The 27,209-nt window shown below is 44.1% G+C and overlaps 1 protein-coding gene across 2 annotated transcripts in view; it reads left to right on the top strand.

Annotated features, from left to right (window-relative positions):
- Positions 1-27,209, top strand: part of SDK1 (sidekick cell adhesion molecule 1) — a 553,308-nt gene that overhangs the window by 155,193 nt on the left and 370,906 nt on the right. The gene's annotated exons all lie outside the window — the stretch shown is intronic.

Here is a 27,209-nt window from a genome sequence, read left to right as displayed (position 1 = left end):
GTGTGGCCACCGCCACCGCCAGACCAGTTGCATCGCCCTCGAAATCCCATGTGTCTTCCCTGTAAGCCAGTCCTTCCCTCCAGCCCCCGGCAAACCACTGCTCTGCTCCTGACCACACGGTATTGCCTTTCTCGTCTGTGTCATCTAAATGGCATCTTCGAGTCTTTTGTGTGGCAAAGTGCATTTAAAATTGATTCACGCCCTCGTGTGAATCAACAGTTCATCCCTTTTAGTGCCGAGTAGTAGTGCATTGTCTCGATGTATCGCGATACGCTCCTATATTCATCTGTTGGAGGATGTTTGAGTTTTGGGGGTGATGATAAATAAAGCCGCTACAAACACTTGCCTCCATAATCTTTTGTAAACTTACATTTATAGTTCACTTGGGCTGATACACAGGAGTGGGTCACGTGTTACACATTTCATTTTAATGTAAGCATTTGCAGAACTTTTGTTTATCTAGAATATAAACATCATCTAGAATATATACATAGTCTATATGTAGATAATGTAGACAATAAATCTAGAATATAAACATATAAAAATATAAAAAGGAATAGCACCTTTCCTCCCTGGGCATTTTGATTGCCAAATTGCATATGGCTTTTTCAAGCTGACAGATTTTTTTTTGGTCTGTAATTTCTTTGAAAAAGCCCAGTAGTTATTGTATTCATCAAGTATAGTTTTCTTTTGATCCTTGATCCATACTTGGTGATCAATTTAGTTATTTGGTGGAAGCTCATCTAAATGAACGAATTCATGGACCATTGCACCTTTTCTTGCCTTAAAAAACTAGGTGTAATCATTGTACAGGGATGATGGGGGTGGGGAGAAGAGAGAGAGAGAGAGGGAGATACACCCAAAGGCAGACAACATCTAGAATGTTGGGGAGGGATGGAGAGGACATAGGAATGACTCAGGAGTTTTGACACAAACTTGATTAGGGTGGGATGTAGCCCGGCATCAGTTGCGAAGTCACTGGTGGAGGCGGGAACTGTCACATTATGAGATCGCGTGGCACTGCAACACTGAGGTTGAATTCTCTGAAAATTGAAAACAAAATCAGAAGAGTAATGTTTAAGGACAAATGTGAAGTTTTTGTATTTGCTTTAAGTTTTGAGTAGTGGAATGTGGAGCTTTTCACTTTCAGCTCAGGGGTTTAAATCCAGCCCGAGGCAGGAATAAGCAAATACTGTTTTCATATGACAGTAATTTTTTTTTTAATTTTGTATTGTTTATTTATATTTGATAGAGAGAATGAGAGGGGGAGGGGCAGACAGAGAGGGAGACACAGAATCCGAAGGAGGCTCCGAGCTGTCAGCACAGAGCCCGACTTGGGGCTCGAACCCACGAACCACGAGATCGTGACCTGAGCTAAAGTCGGATGCCTAACCGACTGAGCGACCCAGGTGCCCCTCACATGACAGTTCTTTAGCTGCTCTTTGAAATGCTTTTTTTGTGGCCAGCTACAGTCACAAAATATCAGTAGTGACTGTATGCCTGAGTAGATCTTTGTGGGGTTGTGTTGTTTTCGACCACAACTTGGCCACAGACTGTTTAAAGAGATTGAAAGTGTTTCTACATGAAATGAGCTGGGAGTGAATACGTGCTGGCCTCCTAATTCTGTTTCGGGGAAGATGTCTCTGCTGTTAAGATCTAGATGTTTCTAAAACAGTCCGTTATCCCTCTCAGGCTGGTGTTTGGTGGAGGTAGTACTGCCTCCCGTTGGGTGTTTGTGGGGACATTTCTGGTCGTCCCAATGATGGCAGTCATCGAGAGGACAGGAGCCAGGCTAGAATACCTGCAGGGCCCAGGATGGGCCTCCGTGACAAAGACACTTCTGTGTCCTCACGTCTTTCGTGTGTCCCTTTGGATGTTTACACAGGTTAAACACACACACGCACACACACACACACACACACCCTGTTGATCACAGAGCCTACTCTCCCATTTTTTAAATAAAAAGTAGCACTTTTGCAGTGTCTTAACATGGACTGAAATTCTCCACAAATGCAATTACTGAGTAAATACAGGGAAAATTGTACTTTGTTTTGTTGGGAACTCTACCAGGAGCCACTCACCATTTCTGCAAGGCCCTGTAGAGTCTGAGCTGCCAGCAAACACACCTGTGCCCACCTTCGTTTCCGGCTGTGGCGTGCAACCGTGTGACAGGGCGTCTGAGTTCCGTGGCAATAGACTTCAAACCAAATGCTTTTTACTTAGTAGAGGAATGTGAAGTGTGAGGATGATCACATTTTAAAGGTTTTTTTTTTTTTTTTAAATCCCTGTACTAACAGAAGTTTTGAAGATGTTATTGTCATCCTCTGTATTTTGTTCATTTTTGCAATATGATCCTGTGAAATAGGTTAGAGAATCACATAATTGGGCGGTTGATTTCGGGGGTTGCCTCCTGTTTTTTTCCATCTACCCCCGGGGTTGCTTGCCCCCAGTAGTCCACAGTGTCATTCCGTCCATTGTGTCACAGCCCCTCAGTTCTTGTCCTGTTAGTATCGGAGGCCCGATCTGAGCTGTTGGTTGGCACATGATGAGGATTCAAGACGTGAGGTATATTTTCTGAGATACTGTGTCGGTACCCCATCCTGCGTGAGCACGGCAGATTGTTTTAACACTACGTTTAAAAGTAATCCTCCTTATCCATATTCCTTTTCTTCACTTTAATAATGTGTAATTTGTCTAGGAGCTTTATTTCAGTAAATATTATTTCCTCTTTCTCTCATCATTTACAGATAAGCTTAGTCCATTATTACTTACCCTAAACTTCGTGTTTTTAATTGTCTAATAGTTAAAATTTTTTCTTGAGAAATAACTTACATATAATAAAGTACACAGATCTTAAGTATACACCTTGATGCATTTTTTTCAGCATTATATTATGAACGTTTCCAAACATAGAAATGATTGGAAAGCCAACACCCTTATACCCACTGCCGAGATTCTACAATTAATATTTTGCTATATTTGCTTCATCACGTGTCCACCCGTTCACTCTTCTATTTTTCCACCAGTCCGTCAGGGTAAGTTGTAGACATTAGTACACTCTACCCCTAAACACTTCACCACACATACTACTAACTAGTGTTCAGCATTTATCTTTTTTAAGGTAAATTTTGTATGCAATGAAATGCATAAAATGTAAGTGTACCATTCGAGTCACTTTTACAACGGCATCCTTCTGTGTACAGCAGGCCCCGACTCTATGGAAAACCACTATCGCCCTGATCACTTCCCTGATGCCCCTTTCCGGCCAAACTGTCCTGAGCCCCAGAGAATACCACTTTTCTGGATATTTGTTGTCATTGGTTAGCTTAGCTCTGATCTGGGGCGCGTGGGTGACCGTCAAACCCTCAAAGGAGGACCGTGGGGTCCACGTGAGTTTTGTCGCATTTAGATGTTAGTTGCCCTTTGCCATCTCATTCTCTGATGACTGGTCAGTGGGGTTTCCCAGTTCCACAGTAACGTTTTGTGTGGTTGTGCCCTTGCTGGCGGGCTCTATATTTCAGTGAGGATGATGAGCTAAGGGAGGAATCAATACTTAAAACATGATCTAAGGCACTGTCTTCAATGCTCCTGAACAAAATACCCGCCCCCTTTTTATACCAAATATTTAATCATGCTTCCTCACTCTCCTGCAATGAAATTCATAGATTAAAAAAAAAAAGCCACACATACAATTTCAAAAAATCAATATAATGTGGCAGCCTTGATAGTATGGAGAAATAAAAGAAAGCAATTCATAATGAATATGTATTTTAATATGTAAATTGAATGCAGAAGCAGATATGAGAATCCAGCTGTCTTCTATTAAGCCAGACATTAAAGAGATTTTCAAAAATGTAAAACAGGACCATTCTCTTAACTATTTGTTTTAGAAAATATAATTATCTTTCATAAAATATATGTTAATATGTAAGGTTTGTTATTACCATCTTTAATGAATTAAATATTTGTAAGTGTCTCAGTTTAAAATTTAATATGATAAATAGAAATAGGTATCAACATAAGTCAGAGCTTTTGGGGGTTCTCAGAATTACAGTTTTAGGACTGTATGACAACACTTAGCCCCCCAAAAATTGACAGTCGTTGCTTTAGTCCATACTAGAACTTCATACAAATGGAATCCTACAGAATGTTGATGCTTTGTATATGGGTAAGGTTTATTTTACTAGACATAATGGTTTTGAGATTCACCCATGTCATTTGGTATACCAGTAGTTCATTCCTTTTTTATTGGTAAATAATATTCCATTGTGTGAATGTACCATACCCAATGAATTTTCAAATATTAATACATCCATGAAAGCCCCATCTCGGTGGGAATGTAAAATGTTTCCATGACGAACTACCCTCCAAAGGTAACTATTATTCTGACATCTAGGAATCCCATGTGAATGGAACATAATGAATTCAGTCTTTTATGTCTGTCTCCCTAGCACAGCCCTTGCTTGGGAGCTTCTGCTGCGTTGATGTGTGTGTGCTCTCCTTACTTTTAACGCTGGGTGTTGCTCTGGTGTCCACCTGTATATACCTCTACTCTCTTGTCCTCCTGTGCCGTCTTACTGAATGGTTTTTTAAACATATATTTCTACACACAGACATATTCATCCAAAAAGGTACAGTCATCCAGTGCCTCCAGTGTCATCAGGCTTACACATTTACAGATTAAAATGCATGGTCAATGTACATTGTTTCCCCTTTTCCACCCTTTCTATTGAGGTTGGGGCATAATATTGATTTCTTGAAATTATATGTGAAGGCTGGTTGCTTTATCTATGAATTTCATTTCAGAAGAGTAAAGTTGGCGTTGTTAAATATTTGTTTTTAAAAGGGGGCAGACATTGGGTCCAACAGGATTGAGAATACTTCTTGGATCACATTTTAAATTATTTATTTCCTTCTCAGTTCATCATCCTCACTGAAAGACAAAACCTAGTAGCAATAAGATCACAGTGCAAAAAATTAATCATTTGCTTCATAAGAACTTGTTTTTAATAAGTTCATCATTTATTTGAAAATGGCTGTTTTCCAAGAGGTGACATTTCTGGCCAGTTGGGCAAGATTTGCTGTGATGGATAGAAATGTCGTGTTTGAGGATTGGCATTTCTTCGAATTATGTGCAAAATTCTAATATTAATTTATAGAGGGCATTATTCTTGTATATGATTATAATATTTATCTCCTTGGTATCTGATTTGCATTGGTTAATGTAAAATAGGAAAACTAGTTATCCATTTTTTCTCAGTCTGAACATTTTCTAAATTCATGCCTTAGGAAGTTCTTTTATTCCAAGAAAATGATCCAGCCACCATGAATTGCAAAGTGTGTTATCTTATTTTTTACCTTGGGAAATAAGAAGAATGGTAGCTACAAGTGAGGTCTCTGAAGCCACAGTAGGTTGATTTGTATGCTGGCTCTAGCAGACAAGTCATGTCTGTGCCTCAGTTTCCTTATCTGTTAAGTGAGAGTAATTGTACCTACTTCATAGAGTTGTCATTATTAAATGGAATAATATAAAGTGAAACACTTAGAATAGTGCCTGACTTTTACTAAAGGATCAATAAAAAGTAGGTTTTGGTTGTTATTAGTTTTTCTTAGAAATACTAGTTAATGGTGAAATTAGGAATTGTGTTGCTCTGATAAATTTTTTGGAATTAGTTTTCTTGGTAGACAACAAGTATATATTGAGCTATTATGTGAAGACACTTGGGAATTGAAGATATGAAGGGATAATGATTATTCCTTGGGGCAAGCTCAGGTAAATGCCTCTCCAATAATATACCCAAAGGTGGTTGTATTTAAATGTCATCAAAGACAAGTGGCAGTATCAGGCAGAGTGTCTGGTCCCAGGGGTCCTGTTTGGCTTTGGAAATGAGGAGCCTATTAGTAGTCTTAGTAGGAAAAGCCAGAAGAATTGGGGTAGGGAGGAAGTAGAAATAGTATATCCACTTGGGGAAGTTTGGAGAGGAATGGAACAGCATCAAGGAGGCCCCTTGGTAAGGATGGGAGAGGAGAAGGCAGAGGCCATAGGGGTGGGGTGGCCACGGAAGTGCTATGGAGAAAAGATTGGAGAGGCCCGTGGGGGGTCAGGAGACCCACTGAGGCTGGGAATCCCACTTATGCTCTGGGACTGGCATCAGGGAGTTGACGTGGGGGCTCAGTGAAGAAGGTTTGAAATTACTGCCGGGAAGAAGGAGAACACAGCAGCCCAGAAAGACGTTTTTTAAAAAGTGCAGGGCAGTGCCGAGAGCCTACTGGGACGAGACCCGCAAGGGTGAGGGTATGGTCAGGTTTCCTCCTGTTAAATCCCCATTATTTTCATCGTAATTATTCATGTTAACACAAAATGAAATCCGTGATAGCTAACGCCTCCCGAATGCAGGCACCGTTCTTGGCTAACGATGTGAGCTCCCTTCACCGGCCAGCAGCCATAAGAGGCAGGCGCTCTCCTCCTCGTCACTTTACAGATGAGGAAATAGGGCAACTGAGGTGCCAAGTCGCAGGCCCAGGCACCAGGGTTAGGCGGAGGAGCTGGACTGGAACCAGGCAATCCGAGGCCTGACTCTAGGCTCTAAACTAGGATGTGTTGCCTCACAAAACAATGCAAGACAAAAAAACAACTTTGGAATTCTCCAGAAGGAAACAAACAGTCTAGGAAGACAAAGTGATGGTTTTCTTCCTTCAGGGTCATCATTGTCATGGGTTGGCTTCTTAGCAAAGCAAGGAGAGAGAATTTCTGTGCACTTACCTGGGGCCAGTTCCCTTTCTGAGTCACTTCCATGACTCTCCCCTCCAGGCCTTGCAACACAGAAGGGTCAGTGTCGGTTGGCACTGCTGACTTCACCCTTGTTCACACAGATGGAAACCAGAAAGCACTCATCTGCCCAGGGATGCACAGCAAGTAGGAGACAAAAGGCTGGTGCCGTCCCAGGCTCCTGACTGCCATGCTGGCACTCAGTAATGTCCATCCCTTCTCTGGGTTGTTAGTTCCCTTCTCTTTAAGGTGGCTGTGGCTGCAGGTGTAGCAACGATTTCTCCCCTATGGAAGTTTCAACAGACACTTGCTTTGAAGGACATGTGGCAGATCGGTGTGCTGGACGTAAAGTAGAGGCGTAACGGCCCCCACGTTCGAGGAGAACATTGTAATGGGCAGCGACAGCAGAGGTAACATGCTGACGAAATATCTCATTATCATCTTGTCCCTTCCATTTGAAGGACATGAAATAAAAAATCCCTAACTTCGAAGACAGTATTGAAATAAGCAAGTCTTTATTATTCAACTCTTCCGTACTTCTTGGCCTAGCGGCAGTCTCTGAGGCCGTCTGACAATTTGATAAGATCACGTGGGCGTGGGTCCTGCATGCGGAATGTCTCGAGCTGCTTCTTGAAAACTCCAGTGCCGCCGAAGGTCTGCAGTGAAGTGTATGCATGTTCTCGCGTGCTGACGGGAAGTCTTTACACTCTGCCCCTGCAGAGCCTGGAGCCGCGGTGCACAGCTGTAGGCGTCCCGAAGACTAGAAATAGTCACCAGCGATCAAGTCTTCTGAACCTCCCGTGCCCATCCCTCTGAAGCCTGCTCTCCCTCTTCCTCCGCCCTCTCCCGTGACAAGGTGTCCTTTGTCTGCTTTCCTCTTGCCCTTCCCTTCCATCCCATTGGGTGCACCTGCTGTGGGAGCACAGCAGGGTGAAGCACTTCCCTGGGAGCCAGAAGTCCCCAGGGGCTATGTTCTGTCATGACCACAACTCGTCCCTGTGCTGAGTGATAGCTGTGAAATGGCTGCCGTAATGCTGCTTTCTGTCGGTGCCCTATCTGTGGCTTCCACCGGCTTCTGAGCAGTACAGCTTTGAAAACGAAACCTTGGATTCTGAAACAATTGTTGAATCACACGCACTTGTAAGAAATAATACAGTGATCCCATGTCCCCTTTATCCCATTTTGCACGATGGTGATTTCTTGCAAATGTGTGCTACAGTATCACAACCCGAATAGGAACATTGGAGAAATTGACCAATCTGGTTCAGACTTCCCCAGACTTACTTGTGCTCATTGTGTGTGTATTTAGAGCTGTGTGATTTAGAGCTGTGTGATTTTGTCACGTGTGGGTTCATGTGTCTCTACCACAGTCAAGATTCAGAATAGTGCCAGACCACAAGGGACCCTCTTGCCCTTTTACAGTCACACCCACCCACACTGACTCCACCTCATCTCCTTTGTCCTCTGGCAACCACAGTCTGTGATTATGTCATTTCACGGTTGTAGAAATGGCATCCTGTGGCATGCCTGTAACCTTTTGATAGTGGTTTTGAGATTGGACCTCACCATAAGTCCCTTGATGTCCATCATGTTGTTTTGCGTATCAGTGGTTCATTCACCTTTATTGCTAAGTAGCATTCCATGGTGTGAACGTAGCACAGTGTTGTTAATCATTAAGCCATTGATGGACACCTGGTTTAGTCACAGTTTTTGGCTATTACGAATACAGTTGCTGTGCACATTTGTGTATGAGTTCTATGTGAACATAAGCTTTCATTTCCCAGAGATAAATATCCAAGATGTTATCGCGTCGTCACCGTATGTTTAGTTGTATAAGAAGTTGCCAAACTGCTTTCCAGAGTGCCTGTGTGTACCATTGTACACCCCACCAGCAACGTTGGAGCGGTCTGGTTTCCCGGTGTCCCTGCCAGCACTTGGTCTTGTCACTGTATTTTAGCCATCCTGATAGGTGAGCAGTGCTGACTCATTGTGGTTTTAGTTTGCATTTGCCTAATGGCTGCTAATGTGAATATGTTTGCTATCCACATACTCCATTTATGTCTTCATATTATTTCCCCGTTTTCGAATTGACTTTTTTTGGCATTGAGTTTTAAGAGTTCTTTATATATTCTAGATACTAGTCCTTTGTTGGATGTGTAGGTTGCAGATATTTTCTCCCAGTCTGTATCTTCTCTTCTCATCCACCTAACGTACTCTTTGGCAGAGCAAAGATTTTAAATTTCGATGAGGTCTCATTTATTGTGTTTTTTTTTTTTCTTTTTTGGATCACGCTAATGGAGTCAAGTCTAAGGACTCTTCACCAAGTCCTAAGCCCCAAAGAATTTTTCCTATGTATTCTTCTAAAAGTGTTGTAGTTTTACATTTACGTTTACAATCGATTTGAGTTAATTTTATATAGACGTGAAGGTTAGGTTGAGGTTAATTTTCTTTTTCCCCATGAATGTCCAATTGTTCAAAACACTATCCTTCCTCTATGAAATTATTCTTGTGCCTTTGTCAAAAGTTAATTCTTCATATGTCTGGTTTTCTGGGTTGTCTTTTCTGTTTTACTCATCTGTGTGTCTATCTGCCACTGCCATATTGTTTGATTATGGTAGCTTTGTATCAAGTCTTAACATAGGGTAGAGTGATTCCTTTTATTTTAATATTCTTTTTCAAAACTGTTGTAGCTATTCTAGTCTCGTGCCTTTTGGCTTTCCATATAAGTTTTAGAATAGTCTGTGTAGATCTACAGGATTTTTGCTGGGATTTTGACTGGAGTTGCACTAACCCTACAGACCTATTTAGAGATAACCAACATCTTTACCATGAGGCATCTTCCATTCAACGAACAATGTGTCTCCCCATCTCTTTAATTCTCTGATTTCTTTCATCAACATTTTGTAATTTTTAGTGTAAAGAGTGTGTACTCTTTTAAGTTTATAGTTGAGTTTTTCATTTTGCTTGGAGTGAGTGTAAATCGCATTGTGTCGTTAATTGTAATTTCCACATGTTTATTGTTGATGTATGGAAATGTGGTTGATTTTTGTGTTTGTCTTGTATCCTGTGACTGTGCTCAACTAAGGCATTTGTTCCAGGAGGTTTTTCTTCGTGGATTCCTTGGAATTTTCTACATACATAATCATGTCATCTGTAAATGGAGATGATTTCACTTTTCCCTTTGCAATCTGCATGCCTCTTACTCCACCTTCTTTCCTTGCCATTGTGGTTAGAACTTCCACTACTGCACAGGATAACGGTGGTGAGAGCAGACATCCTTGCCTTACTCTCAAACTTAAGGCTAAACATTGTCTTCCACCCTTAAGTATCAAGTTCAGTGTAGGTTTGTGGTAGATATTTTTTATTAAGTGGAGACAATTCCACTGTATACTCACTGTGAGTTTTTATTGGGACTATTGGATTTTGTCAAATGGTTTTTCTGTATCAATGGATATTGTGTGATTTTTCTTTTTTAGCCTGTCTTTAGGATGGATTACATGAATTGATTTCCAGATGTTGAACCAGCTTTGCACACCCAGTATAAATCCTACACGGTCATAAGTATGTAATCCTTTTTATACACTCTTGGATTCAGTTCACTAATATTTTATGGAGGATTTTTACGTCAGAGTTATTGACAGATACGTATCTGTAGTTTTCCTTTTTGTGCCATTGTTGGTTTTGGTATCAGGGTAATACTGGCCTCATAAGATTAGTTTGGTGTGTTCTTTTCTGTCTTCTTGATGAGATTATATAAAGTTGGTGTTAATTTGTATTTCAGTGTTTGGTAAAATTCTCCAGTGAAACCATTTGGGTTGGGAGCTTTCTTTTTGGGAGTGTCAAGTTTTGTCGTGGTTTTACAAAGTTAATTTCTTTAATGGCGTAGGACTATTCAGGTTGTCTGTTTCATCTGGGCTGAACTTGGATAGTTTGTGATCAAAGAATTGGGCCATTTCATTTGCACTGTCAAATTTACAACAATGATAATTTAGTTTTCAGAGCCCTTGTGATGCTATGTCAGTCTGCTGGGTTTGTCTGGTGCCTCCAGGTTTCCCACTAGTTTTCTGCTGCCGTCCGATGTGACAGAAAGAGTTCCAGGCTGGGCTGCCTGGTGCCTCCTGTCTGATGGGACAGAAAGAGTTCTGGGCAGGGCTGCCTGGTGCCTCTGGGTTGGGAGAGTATGTTCAGGCTTGAGGGAAAAGACAGAGCTTCTGATACCAGGCTCTTGTTTTGGCTGGGTTCCTTTGCCTGTGGGGGGTGGGAAGCACTTCCCAGGCTCAGGACACCTGGCTATGTGGGGAGGTCTCACCTGTGAGAACCCCCTGGGTCCTTGTGGAGAGAGTCCCCTTGTCTTGGCTGCCAGTCACATGCTATGTCTTGGTGAGGAAAGGGATCTTAGGCCTGCTAAGGAAGAAAAGCCCTTCTTTGGGCTGCTTATTCTCAGTGGGCTCCTGACTGATAGACCCCTTGCCTGTTTATAGGAGCTGCTGGGCTCACCTTTTGTTGTTGAGAGGACCTCTGTTTGTTTCATGTGAGGGAGGAGCCTGCCTTGGCTCCCTTCTCTGCCATGTTGGGGGCTGGGGAACACCGGGGGGGGGGGGGGTCACTTTCTTTTGTTGGCTGGGCAGGTGATAAATGCCCCATGTGATCTTTCTCTGACCAGTTTGCCTCCCTGTTCACTGTTAGCATTTCTTATTGCTCATGCGTGTCTGGGTCACCTGTGTGCATTTTCTGGTTTGGGCCAGGTCAGCCCAAACGTGCTGACCGCGTGGTTGTGGTCAGCGGGAGGTCAGGCAGGTGGTTCTGCTGATCTAGACTGACTTCTGCACACATGTGGGGATTGCCTGGCTGTGGGCCGATCAAGGGTGGGAGGTAGCAGCCCTCCTCCAAGCGTGGTCTCCGACCCCTCAGCGGACCAGCCGGAGCCCGTGTGTGTGGCGGTTACAGCATTGCAGGAGAGTGGACCTTGGCTCGGAACTGGCACACCACCCCTTCCCCTGCGTCGTGTCAGCCGAGCCAGGTCACGGGACCAGCCCAGATCCAAAGAAGGGGAGGTAGGCCCCATCTTACATTGGGAGGCACTTCAAAGTCATTGCAAAGACTGTAGAGACAGGGGAGGAGGAAGAATCAAGGCCATTCTTATTAATAATAAGTTTACCTCGTCCTCCCTGTCACCTGTATGAATGACTGAATTGGGTTCTGAATCCCTTTAACCTGTCTGGGGGATGCTGGCAGAGACTGACGTCTGTGGCATTTCTCTTTGCTTCATGGGAAGCATTTGGTTTTCAAACAAATACAGTTTAAGCCATCCACCATGGAAAGCAATACGCTTTACCTTCTCAGAAATTGGTATCTTTGCCAGATTATTTCTTGACAGTTTTCTGTATTTTCCAAGTTTTCTGAGAGAATTACACATCGATTTTATAATCTGAAAACTAGTTCTCAAAGTTGGAGGTATTTTTCCAGGGTTTCTAATCCTCTAAACTCTCTATTATTTGAGCTCTTAAAATTATTTTGTGATATTAATATCTAGGTAACTCTGATCCTCAGAGTCTAACAAACCATGACAGGCCACTAAATGAGATTATTAAATTGTCAAACTCGGGCTTTCCCATCTTAGGGAAGCCTTTTGCCTCTGTGGTAATTCCTCTCTGGAGGGTCCACCAGTGGAAGGCTCGTGAAGGCTGGAGTGCCCAGATGCTGGTCGGCAAGCTCAGCTCCATGGGCAGTCCTGTTCCCATGCCTCCGCTACTGTTCCTGGAGAAAATCCCCTCACGAGTAGTCCGTCCCAGTTATTGTGGAGTTACCTGGGCCGCTGCTCTTCATGTGCTGGTTTTCAGGAAATACAGGTGAAAGTAAAGGTTTAGAAATAGTTCTAGGTGTTTGTTCTTATGCGCTCCTAACAGTGTCTCCTCACTGTTTCGCCTTCTTCAGGCCTTCTTGATTTCTGTTGGGCTGAACCATGTGCAGCTGCCATTTCCCAGGTCAGAGGCATTGAATGTTGGCAGTTGCATACGGTTCAACCTAATGCTCTGTGTTTTCCCTAAAGCTGTTTGTGGCTTTGCTTGGATAGCCTCCCAACCTTCCAAGGAAGCTTCCCTTAGTGTGCACAGGTGGGCTTGTCCCAGGCCTGACGTCTTTCCGTCCTTGACACATACAGGTTGGTCCTGGCCTTCAGGCTGATGTTTTTATTTTTTTTTTATTTAGGGAGGAAATATTTTATTTTTTATTTTATGTTTTTATTTTGTAGATATATAACTTATTGTCAGGTTGGCTAACATATAGTGTATACAGTGTGCTCTTGGCTTCAGAAGTAGATTCCCATGATTCATTGCTTACGTACATCATCCAGTGCTCATCCCAACAAGTGCCTTCCTCGATGTCCATCACCCCTTTAGCCCATCCCCCCACCCACCTCCCCCCCCCATCAACCCTCAGTTTGTTTTCTGTATTTAAGGGTCTCTTACAGTTTGCCTCCCTCTTTGTAACTGTCTTTTTCTTTCCCCTTCCCCCATGATCTTCCGTTAAGTTTCTCAACTTACACATATGAGTGAAAACATATGATATCTGTCTTTCTCTGACTTATTTCACTTAGCACAATACCCTCTAGTTCCATCTACGTTGTTGCAAATGGCAGGATTTAATTCTTTTTCATTACCAAGTAGTATTCTGTTATATACATAAACCACATCTTCTTTATCCATTCATCAGTTGATGGACATTTGGGCTCTTTCCATAATTAGGCTATCGTTGATAACGCTGCTATAAACCTTGGAGTACGTGTGCCCCTATGAATTACAGGCTGGTGTTTTTAAAGTAGTTTTCAGCCTTCCATAACATTTTTATTCTCATTTTTTCCTGTTTAATTCCTATGCTTAGTCATTATTACCTTTTAAATGAAATAATTATTTGATTAATGTCTTTGATTCTTCCTCGCCTGTTACCAGTCTTTGCACTGATTGACTTGTTGCTGTCTTAGTCAACTGTAATGTGTTTCCCACTCTGTGTCATCCACGGTGTCCTTCATTCAGCACCTGCTGTGTGCATCAGGCCACAGTCCTCAGGCCGTGAATATTCTAGGAAACACATAGAGTGTATGCTCAATAAGTGTGTGTTGATTGAATAAATATATTAGAGTGAGGGAATGAATGAAAGGTATTTGCTTTGGAGGAACTTTCTGTTCTCAGGGAAGATAAACTCATAAGCAGGCAGTTTCAATTCAGTGTGTAAAGGACAGTTTATTGGAGATGTACATACAAGGGGCTTTGGGAACACAGAAGAGACACTTGTTTTTCATATCTGTATTGTACCCCTGTTCTGCTTCCCAGTTACATCCTGAAAACATATTCTGTCAGATTCATGTTTGGATAATTTAAGGCCTCTATTTCTATCACTTGAACAAATAGGATCGGTTTCTGCATCTCATTTGACATTTCTTGCCCCATGTGAAGAGCTGGGCCGGGTCGATTGCTGTGTGACCCTTCTCCACCATGCCGCCCCCTCACCTGTCTCACAGAGTTCCTGCAAGGCTTGGATGGAAACGATACAGGGCTGGGTGTAAACCACCCAGCAAGGGGCGGGGATTTCTAGGATGCATTTACTACGTATGATAGCTTTTGACCATAGCAAATTATTAATGGCCCACAATAAATAACTTGAGAAATAACCACTAGAAAAAAGAAAAGGAGATAGTTGGCTAACATACTTTTTCTGGAACAATGAAAGCAGAGACCTAAATCATGTACCCATGAGATGCTTTCCTGGACAAGGATAAATCCGGAAAGGACACACAATGGAAACCAACCTTGGTTTTGTCACAGAAACCTAAGAATGTCAGCAGTAGTCTTGCATAACCGTGTAGTAAAACTTCTCAGAGTCTCCATGGTAACACGCAGAGAGCTGTATCACAGAGAGCTGTGTATACCTGCACGAATGCCGATCCGGCAAGAGATCTGTATCCGTTCCCCACTCACCAAGGGCTCATTTTCATCTCTGTGCTTTTCCAGTGCCTCAGACACCTGCCTCCTCATTGCTAATAATGATGGTATTTTTGTCTGAAATCTGTTTCATAGCTCGCCCTTTCCGGTATTGCTCTCCACACACTTGGCACTTATGTAGGATGAGATAAAGGTGTCACCGAAGGGCTGTAAACTTTGTATTATGATAAAAACACTTGAGACATAAAATGAATGTTTTAACTGCGGACCTGAGTGAAACACAAGTCTGATCTTCAAGTGACTTTTGTCCCACCCTTTACATTCAGACGGCTGTGCCCTAATTTGCCTTTATTAGTATGCTGCTTAATAGATATCCCTAAGTCTTTTAACAAATAGTCTAATGTTTAACTACGACTTTATGGCTGTCATAGTGTTTACTCCTATAATCCAACTTGATCCTCACCTTGTGTGTAGTCCGGGCAGGTAGTACGGTTGTCATTTTACAGGCGAGGAAGCGTCCTCCGATGTGGATTAGCAAATTCGTGGCAGGGCCGGCCCGGAACTGAGACCCGTGTCCTTGTCCTGATGCTGCCACGGCAGACTTGTCGGGAGCCAGAGTCCTCTCTCTGCCACTTATATCTGCTCTCACAGCTACCGTGTCACGTGTTGCCTGGAGCCCGGCGCGGCTGTTCGGAGATTTTTGATTGACCATCGCTTCACAGCTTTTCGGACCATCTTACAATGTGTGTTTACATATTATCTTGCAGTAATTGTCTTAAGCTTAGGGACTTCACAGAAATCCTTAAGTTATTGCTACTTTAAGGTGATTATGAAAGGAGATGCGGTCCCCCACCTGGTCAGTTCTGGATAGTACCAACTCTAGCTTCCTGCTGAGAAATGATCACGGAGGATGATGGGCATTGTTATTTGGTAGCTAGTATTTTCAGACATGATTTTATTTCACATAAGTAGCCTGACGTCTTTCTGGATTATTCTCTCCTTTCCCTTTCAGGCAAAGGGGACCTTCTGGGTCTGTGTTCAGAGAACTCAAATGGTGCCACACATTTTCTGTGACATGGCCACCATCTTGGTAAGACCACTAGCATACAAGATGAAAGACATTTCTACCTTTTCAAGTGCATTTCATTTTTCCTATTAAGAAAGGTTAATCTGAAGCCAGAATTTTCTGTACTAACATGAGTCCACATTTTAATAGCATTTTCCTAAAAGAAATACGTCAGCCTGAAAAAGCAAGGTGATACCCTATATAGTAGAACAAGGCTTCATGGCTTAGATTTTAAAAATAATTCCTTTGTTAAGTGCTTTGGACTTTGAACGAAAGCTTCCTTGAGAAACTCGATTTAACTGGCTGGGTTAGAGTTCACATTCTTTATCTGTCATATCTGACAAAAATAGCCAGAGAATGTTTCTGTTTCATCTAGTCATTCCCACCCATCTGAACAGACGGCCCCCGTGTACCTGTATTTATGCATTGACAACACGAGTGTGTATTTTGTATGTCTCTAGGAGGCTGAAGTGTATTTAGATCAAACATGAATCTAGCATGATCCATAAACTAAAACATACTTCACTCTAACAGAACAGACTCAGTGGAGTGGCTGGCTTTAAACACAAGCTTGAACAAAATGATGAGTTCATAATTATTTAATGTAAACTGAGTAAGGTTGAAGGGCCTCGTGGGGTCGATTATTTCCAGGGCTTCAATGATTACACATCGTGAACCGCCTCTCCTGTCCAGCGCTGTTCAGGTGGGAGGCTAGCTGGCAGCACCGTAAAGTACCTGGACGGTTTCAGACTCAAGAATCTGTTAGTTTTGTACGTTTAACATCCTTGACACTTAATAGGATTTGGGATCCGTTGAAGCAGCAGCTTTTATGCATGACACTTTAATTGAATGCCTTAGAGTAAAATGAAATTAACAAAGACAGTATTAAATTATGGATGTTCCTTTTTTATCATTTGGCTAAGAATTCTGCAGAGTTTCCTTTGTAATTGTATTATTTTAAATTGATTGATATAAAAAATAAACACACTGTCTTTAAGACTAGGTGTATGTACCATCTGGTCCGAGAACTCCTGCCTAGCGTTGGTGTGGAGTTGAAGTTACGTAAATTGTCTGTACTGAGCTTGGGAAAGCAACTCTTTTAGGACCAGCAGAGTTTAAAAATGGCCTGCAGCAAATGCCCATTCCTGAGCAGGTGAGGGCCACAGCCACCTGAATTACAAATGATTCTAAGGACAGATGGGAGGCCCTGAACAACAGCTGGTTTTTGTTCCGGAAGTCACGCTCTTTTAGTGTTGCAAAAGCAAGCGTCCCATACATGTTACGGTCAAGGCCAAAGTCAGCCGAGTCCACCGTGGTTCTGTGTAAACATCCATGAATGATGATCTTAATATCGTATCTCTTTTCCTCTAATGCCACTTAAAACGAATAATCTAACTGAAGATCTGGGGGAAAAATTATATAATTAATCAGCTGAGGCCAGTCTGCCTAGAAAATGTGAAAACAGAAAAGAAAATATGGGAAAGCATTGCAAATTAAATAATAATTTTGTTAACAGAATATTGTTGTAAATGCTTCATAACGTAATTGTCTGCTGGAGGGAAAGGGGGTAGAAAACCGAATACATTTGGAAAACTAGTCAATGAGTGCAGGCATGTAGCTCGAAAAATACAATTGCCCATGATTACGAGTGCCCTCCCGAGCTCCACGTTTGAAGGGTGGAAGGAAGGAGGAGGCAGTTTCTCACAAATGTCCTAAAGCGTCCCAGACTCAGAGGCCCACGCCCACGGTTTTTGCTCCCCTGTGACTCACGTTACCGTCCTGTTAAAATGACCCCGCGCTTGTTTGCCTATGTAAATCATGAGGTAAATATTGAGCAAATATGGTATTAATCTCAGCTGAACACAGTTTTAGTGAACTACCTCCTTTTATCAGATTGCGGATCTGGTCAACTGACGTTGTCAGATAATACGGTTGTGCTCACGTATGTGACACACACATGGGATCAGTTCCAGAAAGGAAAGGCTGCTGTGTACTGGAGCCCCCACGGGTACGTTGTTTCCCGTGTTGCGTTTTGCTTCTTTCTTGGGGTTCTGTCTGGTGGTCTCCCTCTCCTCCCTCTCCCCCTTCCCTTCCCTCCTTCTGGGGCATAGCATTTGCGAGGTTCACAGAAGCACGTCCAAGCTGACTTGGGGCTCAGTCCTCTTGTACAGCTGCCATCTTCGTGCAGAATCCGTCGCTGTGTTGTGTGCTGCTGCAGGGTCGAAAGGTGTTTTCTCGTGACTGTGACTCTGGAAGGGAGGAACGCTCGGAGCAGTTGGAGCAGATCACCGGCTTTGTAGCCTCTACTTAGTAGCTCTTCTCTTCTTTTCCACCTAAAAACATACCAGATGGTTTTGGGTTCTGGATCTTAAATTCTAGCCAAATGACAGTCATGTTCATGGAACACGAAAGAGGGAGACAGGATTCCAGTTTGTGTCTTTACGAGCCTCTCCACGTAGAAGGATGCAGGTAAAAATGCAGAGGATGCCCCTGGATGGATGTCTTGTGATAAGCGGAGCTGCGTCCATGTCCCAGGAATGGAAGGAAGCCGTGTGCCATCTTTGCCCTGACAACACGTGAACTTTTCCCGATAAATGCTCTTTACGGTCTTTGCTTCTCTGCCATAAGACGAGTGCTTGCATCAGAGCTGTGGGGAGAGAAGGGGTGAGCCCACCTGTTCCTGGGCACTTTACAGTTTGTGCTTCCTTTAAATTTTTTTTTTTGAACGTGCATAAGTAGTGCTACCCTACATGTGGGGCCCTACAGGCCCCTCCGGCTCTTCTCATTCCTCTCCCGAAACGCACTAGCTCATCTCAAATGTATCACCAGAGCTCTGCATCATCTTACTTAAAACATGACAATGGAAGGAGAATCGGTGGGTTAGAAACATTGTTCTCTCCCTTTATTCAAAGCGAATTGATGGACATCGGTTCCCTTTCGCTGTGGTGGTGGTTGACGTAACATTGCTCTTGTTTTCAGGTTGCAAATAGGAAATGTGACTTCTCTGGACAATATATTCATTGTCATTAAAATTCTCTCATCCCAGAGAAGACTTACTATTGAAATCATTTTTTTAAATCCCATAAAGAAAACTTTTCTGCGTGTAGCGTAGTCCTTAATCTTCTTTCCCTGTTGCCCACTTAATTTAAATTTTCCAGCATTGTTTGAATACTAATTATACTTGACAAGATTCTTTTTTCTAACTATGTGCATCTAAATTCTGATTAACTCGGGAGAGGACGAAGAAAATATTGTTTTCATTTGCAGAAAAGCAAGGGTGCCAAAGCCCAGCAACAAAGTAAAAATGATCTCACTGAAGACATTCTTGTGTCCTTCTCCCTCACTGGTCTGAAGAGCATCTTCTTCACCTAGACATGAACCTATACGAGCAGAAGAAATAAATGCAGCAACCAGTTTTAAAATACTGTTTTTTTCTCAGGCATTGGTGCAAAATCTCCTCTGGTTCCCCCAATTTCTGTATCTCAGGGATTCCCCAAGTACCTTTTTGTAAATAGTAAGACTCGTTCCTCTAGATGATGATTCCTTTTTTCCTAGGCTGGCCCTATCCAGTCGTCCTTTCTTTATGGCCAGTTCACCATAAAACAGCTAACTCAGAGACGTGCTCCCAAACCGCAGTGAAGCTGACTGCTTGGCAGAAATGTAGCTTATCTGTCTCCGCTGTCCTTTAGACGTGTAGACACTTTGTGAAGCTCTGCATAAAAGCATTTCCAAACCTAAGAGGTCACGTTGTTGGGCCGCTCCTTCCTCAGGACCACTGGAGTTCTGCCGCTGCCATCGTCGGAGGCAGACAGACAGAAGCCACTCTCAACAGTCCTGTCTGCAGACGCCAGACGGAGGGGGAGCTACGTGCTCGCAGAGCCCTCAGCAGCGGGGCTGGCTCTGGGAATGACTTGGGAATGACTCCCAGCTTAGTGCAAGGGCCTGGCCCCCTCTGGGGAGTGGGGTTCCCGGGAGGAGCAGGAGGCGGGCAGTCCCAAAGCTGTGCCACCAGGGCTGGCCCCACACCCCCTCTGCTGGGCCAGGAGGCAGGAAGCTACATCTGTGTGGCCCGTTGGCTCCAGGATAGAGCCTCTCAGGTGTCGACGTCTGCAGGAGCGTATCCTGCCGCCCAGGAAGTAAAAGACTTAGTCCTCAGAAGCTCTGCGATCGCTGCTGCCCACAAGGGGACACCCCGTGTCTGTGCTCTTCAGGAGAAACGGACATGTGAACCCCTCGCTCCTCCACCGCCTGCAACGGTGTGTGCAGTCGACATGTGAAAGCCGGAACCTGCAAATGTCGTCTTGAGCTTTCTAGCTTCTGCCGAGCTGGACGGTCGGCCACAGGGGATGGGATGGAGTTGAGCGGCCATCTGTGCTGTCGGCCACCCTGTCTGCGTTTGAAATGCAGTTAGCTCCTGTAGGCAAATAAGCCATATTTTATAATGTTCTCCATTAGAATTCTGTGTGCTGCACTATTTTCATGTCATCATTTCTTTACCTTTAGGTTATTTGTATGCGGTTCTGAGCAGTGCTCTCTAAAAGCCCCTCAGAAAGCATTGCCTTATGAGAACATGGTGTCTCCCAGGACGAGATGAAGGCATAGAAGCTGGGCCTGCATCTCCAGGCTACACGGGCCTCCTCCAGCCCTGGGGGCAAGGCCTGGGGCACAGGCTGCGAAAGAAGCCAGGGGCTGGAGGGGCCGTGCTCCGGGAGCACGGTGGGCTCCTGGGGCACACTGTCAGGCCAACAGCCCCAACAGTTGGCTAGGGGAAGGAGTCCCTTCTCTTCCTGCCTTCGAGTGTCTCTCGGGCCGATCATTGAATGAGCAGATGGTTGGCCAGCACAGGACTCTGCAAACCAGTCTGCAGAGCCCCAGCCCAGCATCCCAGGGCCAGGGACTGTCCCAGGGTAGGTATGGGGCTGGGGTCACTGGCAACTGGCCCATATGGAGGCAAATAACATTTGCCAAAGCTAAAGGCTTGAAAGTGATTGTGAGAGTGGGCCCGGGGGCCTGGTGAGAAGTGGGACAGGGGACCGCTGGGGTCAGAGAGAGTCAAAAGTGTGGGGAGATTAGCTAGAGCTTTTACAGTGGTCACGGGAGCTTTGCCCCGGAGCCTTTGCTTGGGTTTGAACCCCGGCTCTACCCCTCATTAGCTATGTCACCTTGGACAAGTTACTTCTCTGAGCCTGTTTCTAGTACCAGTGCCTACCTCCCAGCCTGTCTGGGAGGTATTTCACATTTGGGGGATTGCACGATGTCTGATATGCAGTTAACGTTACTGCTGGTTAAGCGGAAACCCCCAGACCATGGCTTGCACTGTTAAGTCCTGAGCTGCTAGACAAAGAAACCCAAAATTTAGGTGAACAGGAGCATAAAGTTCTAGATGAGCCCACCTTGTAGGACTACAGCTAGTAAGATGGGAGTTTGGAAGCAGATTTGGCCCTTGGGAAGAGGTTTGAATGATTTAGATGTCAGGGCTTCAGATATTACAAAGGGATATGGCAGAAACCGTGTCACATGGACCATGTCATGGTAGAGACCTGAGCAAAGACTTTGTGGCAGCTGTGGTTCAAAGGCTCCTCCAGGCCCATTGGTCATGAGTCCCAAGCAGTACAATGTTCCAGATCCTACTAACGGAACAAGGCTGCTGATGTGACCCCTGCTTGGTCTTCCTTCCTTCCAGACCCCGTGTGAGGCTGAGTGGGATGATGCCAACACTGGGGAAGGCAGGGACTCAAACCAAGTGCCCTCTCAGCTGCAGGAAGCCTCCAGTTCCCTGTCTCTGAAGAGGATCCGTTTTGAAATAGACCTTAGTCAAGCATGATCAGTGCAAGGTGTGGAGGGTGTATTCACTTCTGGATCCTTTGGCCAGATGTGGAACAAAGGTCCCTTACACCTGAAGTAGGCCTCTTAGAACTGCCTGGCTCTAGACCATCCTGGACCCCCACTTCTGTGCCCCTAATGGCTGGTTCCTGACCAGCTGCCGCGGGGGTTGGGAGCCGGTCACCTGAGTGCCACTTCCTCCTTTCCTTCTTGCGTTCCTGCTCCCTTTCTTCTTCAGTCATTTCTAGTAAACGCTGAAGGGTTAATGCTTTCATTTGCCTTACTAATATTATGTTCTTACATCTTAAGGATGTATCTTACACATCTTTATATTCAGTGCTCCCCTGCCAAGCAGGCCCAGCAAAGAGCTGACCCGTGTTTGTTGATGAATAAATGAGTTACACATATCAGCCTTTTATGCTCTCACTTTCTTTCCCACTGTCCAACTGCATGTCCCTTTCTTCTCTCTCTCCCATTCATCCATACATTTATCTATCCACTTACTCATCGGCACAGCAATTTACCCATCCAGACACACATCCACCTACCCATCCATCCATCCCCCACCCTCACCGATCCACTCGTTTATCCATCCATCTAGACACACATTCACCTATTTATCCATCCATCCATCCATGCTATTTGGTTCTCTATACATCTCACTCTGAGTTTGTTTACTTAGCATCAGAGCCTTTGTCATTCCTGCTTAGATTCCAATACACTGTAACTTCCAGCATTCATTCCAGCCTAGCTTTTAACATAGAAAGCAAAGCTTAGTGAATGTATTTAGTTGTAGCTTTGAAACACTGAAATATTAACATTGCACTAACTCCTCAAGCCTTTCATACATGGGAAGGAAAAACATTCACTTCACAGTGATATACAGAATTGTGTAGGAGATAATGGAAAAAAGGTCAAAGGCTGAAATCCTACAAATGGGATGATGATAAAATTCATACTATTAAGAAGACCGATGTCCTGTTAGCAAAGTCTCTACCCAGTGTCCTTTAAAAAAAAGTTACAGTAACATGTAAGGGTTATAGGTTCAATATTGTGGTCTGTTTCTATAAAAGAAAGATAACATTTCTAGATTTGAAGGCAACCCTTCACTATTGTTAAGACCCTAAAAGTGATTCGCTCACTTAGCTTCAAATCTTGTCTTCTACTCCTCTTTGAAAAGACATGGGCATTATTAATAGATTAATCAGCTACACATAGGATGTGTTTTCTAATGGATAGGAAAGCTGTGTACTTGAAGATCTTCATGCTCTACAAAGAAAATCCTGCCCAGCCGTTGACATGACCGACACTGCATATTTCCGCACACAATGATGGTCACTTTGAGCTTATGAAGGTTTCCTTGTGCTTTCGATAGTCTTGGTTTCTTTGTTCGTGCAGACTTTTAAATAGACCCTTGAGCCTCTGCCCTTTCAGCCTCTGCTGCCTTCTCATCTGCCTGCTCTGTAGCTTTTGTCAGCAACTGAGCAATCTTGTTTTTACTTCAGATTTGGGAAGCTATAAACCGCATCTTTTTTAACCTTCCACTCCTCTGCCCCTTACGGAGCTGTTGGAAGCGAGATTTAAAGTATAGTTGGGTGTCAGCATTCAGATTGCTGGTTCTTTAATAGCTGGGCAGCGCTGTTATCCCGGGATCACAAAAAGGGCATGGGCTGAGCCGGGGGAAGGGGTGTGGGGGGGGCACACTCTCACATAGCTGTAGTCCCCAGGGAGAGCAGAGCTTGGTCAGCCTGAGCGTGGTGAGGACCCCTCCCTGCCGTGCTCTCGGGAGAGTGCTAAAATCTCCACTCCTGAAGCCTCTTACTCCGAAGTGCCTGCGTGTGGGAGTGGGGTCCTGGACTTGGCATTGGTCCAGTCGTCTTCGTTTTAATAAACGTTACCTCTGTACGATTTTATTTTGTCATGATAAGTGCACCCTTCCACCCATCCCCCATCCCCCATCCCCTCCCCTGTGGGGACCGTCAGTTTGTTCTCTATATAAACATAGTACCTTTATAGGGCATCTCTAGTATGTTCCTTGAGTTCATTTTACATATTATAATTGTATCTCCTTTAAAAAACATGTTATAAATTATTTTTAAGTTTTACAAAAATACTTAAAGGAGAATGGCACAAATGCCACCACCCAGCTTGCAGTTGAAGGCATAAAGCGCTGCCCATGTGAGGTCTCTCGGCCTCAGGTCAAACACACTGGCCCAAGTTTCCTACTTAACATGCCCATTATGGGAATTTTATTTTATATGTTACGATCCTTTTTTTAAATAAAAGAAAGATTTCAATACACCAGTTATTTCTCAGTAAGGCTGGAAAACGTTCACAAAGGAAAGAAAGAAAAGAAAGAAGGCATGAAAACACTAGCAAGGAGGCGAGCTCTGGATTCAGGGTCCAGGCGCCACCCTGGCCCCTTCACGCGCCTGGCCCAGCAGACACCTGCTTTAGACCCTCTGTTGCCTTACGTGAAATCTCAGGCACTCAATTTGTCCTTTAAGGAAACATGACTGGGCTAATCATAAAAGACAATGGCGGGATTGTATCGCTGTTGTCCTTACTCTTCTGGGAAGTGTGAGCTGTGTGTCAGACACTCCGCTGGGAGCATGGCTGCTGGTGGCTCGTGCCCTTCCCGCGATTGCCCCGGGGGCCATGCACGTTCCTCTTCTCAGGTGGGTGGTGGGGCCTTGATGGGATTTGGGAACTTTCCCGAGGTGAGCATACAGCTCACTGACTCCAGAACCTCCTGGCCACAGCAAGACGTCCTCGCACGTGAGGTGGATCCCATCGGTGGGGACTCGGCCACCTCGGCCCCACGTCATACCTCCACTGGACGACGTGCCGTGCTGCGGGTTTTTTTTATTTTTCTGTGCAGGAATATTGGATATGGTGTCTCATAAACTGATGTCACCTGGCGTGCCAGGCCGAACGAGACTTGGCCGGTCAGTGCACCCTCCCCACCCCTGCCCCGCCTGTAGGAAGGGCCAGTCAAGTCTTACAGACCATTTTGTGAGTTTATGATATGACAGAGGGAGCAGTTTAAGGGCCTAGAAACAAATACAGAATTCACAGAACTCCTTCGGAAGTGGAGCCTGAGGGGCGCCTGGGTGGCTCGGTCAGTTAAGTCTCTGACTCTTGATTTTGGCTCAGGTCATGATCTCACAGTTCGTGGGATCGAGCCCCATGTTGGGCTATGTGCTGATGGTGCAGAACCTGCTTGGGATTCTCTCTCTCTCCCTCTCTCTGCCCCTCCTGCATTTACACTCTCATGCACTGTCTCTCAAAATAAATAAACTTAAAAAAATTTTTTTTGAAAAGGAAGTGGAGCACGAGAGGGGCATCAGTGTCTGTAAAGAGCAGCGGGAGGAGCACAGGCTGTGCTCGTGGAAATTCTTCCCTGGGGGCAGCTAGTTGTTAAATGTCTGTCTTTCAGCAGCATCCTCTCCTTTCTGGTTTCTGTGAGGAAAACTTAAATCACAGTAAATTGAAAAGCGACACTGATGTGTTATAACCCATCACAGTAGACTGAGAGCTGAGTCCTGACATGAAATGTCCCTTTCTGAGGTGTCACCTCTAGGAAGTGGCAGGTGTCCTCCCCATGCCACCTGGCTCCACGATAAAGTCACAGCGTGGGTTTGTACCCATTTGAATTTTTCCTCGAGTCAATTGGAATGTGGAATTGACTGGTTACACTCAGCATAATATCAGAGAGACAATAAATCTAGCTGTAGCTCTCATAAAACGTGTTTCTGCGAAGGTAATGACTCATGATCGGACGCGCGCACAGACATCACGAGAGTACGAAGGAATAGAATTCATAACCTTTGGCTTTAGAACTCACGGACTGCTCTGCAGGCCCAGGCAGCTGGCTGGGGCCGGTAACGCGGAACCGTATGCTTTGTGCGGCCTTTCTTTCCCTCTCTGGGTTTCTTACAGTCCTACGTTCTGTTTCCTGGGACATTTTAGGAAGAAAAATGAATAAAGGAATAGAAAATAGTTCTGCAGTTAATCAGTATAGGCTAATAAAGGGAAGGTGAATGAGATCTTTAAGTATGAGTGAGTGGGATGCCCAATGGAAGACCAAATAAAAATGAATGAGGCTCAAATAGAGAGAGGGTATTTTGGCTGTGAACAAGCATTTCTTACTCAAGAAGGTACTGGAAGATAGTAGTGGGTCTCAGAGCGAGACTTTGAGGCTACTTTCCTGTTTGCAAGTCGGTGTCCTTCGCCGGAAGCAGACCCCCCTGAAGACGGATACAACTTTGTGCCTCCTGCCCAACTCAGTGCCGGCTGCATTCATCTTGGGCCCCCCTTTCTCTTACACCTGACACCCAGCCCAGAGCACCCCCGTTGGCCCCACCCGCACAGACTCCCAAGATGCAACGGCCCCTCACCATCTCCCCGTGGTCCCTTGGGTCCTAGCACTGGACTGCGCTGTGTGCCTCTGGACTGGACAGCCAGTAGTGGTCCTCCTTGTTTTTGTTTGCTTTCCTGTGGTAATTCATAGTTCTGAGCAGTTTTCAAACGCACAGTATTCATTTTTAACTGTTTAATGAATTTTGTACCTGTTTTCTACATTTTTACCAGTTTGCCTTTCAATTTTCTTGTTTTTATTTAAGATAAACTAAAATTACAAATGTTATGTAGTCAGGTTTATTAATCTCTTGTAATTTAAATGTTATGTAATTTTTACATTCAGAAAACTACACTGAAACCTTCAGCAATTAGATAGTAAATTTTTGTTATATAATGTTTAATTCTTAAAATTTAATATTTTCAAACACGTGCACATTATAATTTTAAACGTGCAGAAATATGCTCATGTATGTGTTTTTCTGTTCATCTTTTCGCCCTTTCCTTGCTGCTTCCTTTGTGTCTTTTCGTCCAGTCCATGTTGGTAACCTAAACTGTATCTTCTCTTATTTTTCTTTGCATAGTCCTGTAGTCCCGTGATATGCACGCACACACACAAAGACACAGCCACACAGTTTTTATTGCCAGCCGCCATTTGTAAAAATGGGATCCCATCTTATATGCTTTTCTATGTCTTTCCCTACCTTCTCCTTCTCAACTGTACATACAGAACGGTCATTGAACTCAAGTTTCTACAGTTCAGTCTTCTAAACGGTTGTGGGATATGTGCAACATCTTCATTTATAAAGTCTCTTTCCATAATTTCTTTTCCACTGGGAAATCTCACTGGAGTTTCATGTTGCTGTGTGGCGTGAGGTAAGGATCTAATTCCTTCTCTCTCCTGAGTGGCTGGCTAGCATTTCCCTGATGTTTTGTTGAATTCTCTCTTCCCATTCTGTTGACCTCCAGCTCTTCCTTTTCTGCCTGTAATTTGTGTGTGTATCATGGTCTGCCTGGAGGCTCTCTACTCGGTACAGATGTCCCCTTTTTGTTGTTTTATTCGCTTTCATTTTAAAACACCTTTTTATTTTTGAATAACTGTAGAATGATAGCCAAGAGCCATAAGAGAGTTCGAAGTCTGCTTCACCCAGCTTCCCCTAACATCAACATCTTACATAACTATTGTGTATTTATCAAAACTAAGAAATTAACTTTGGTACAATGCTGTTAACTATGTTAGAGACTTTGTTCAGAT

Source organism: Acinonyx jubatus, chromosome E3 (genome assembly GCF_027475565.1).
Source record: "Acinonyx jubatus isolate Ajub_Pintada_27869175 chromosome E3, VMU_Ajub_asm_v1.0, whole genome shotgun sequence".
NCBI lineage: Eukaryota > Metazoa > Chordata > Mammalia > Carnivora > Felidae > Acinonyx > Acinonyx jubatus.
This window is presented reverse-complemented; position numbering and strand designations above follow the sequence as displayed.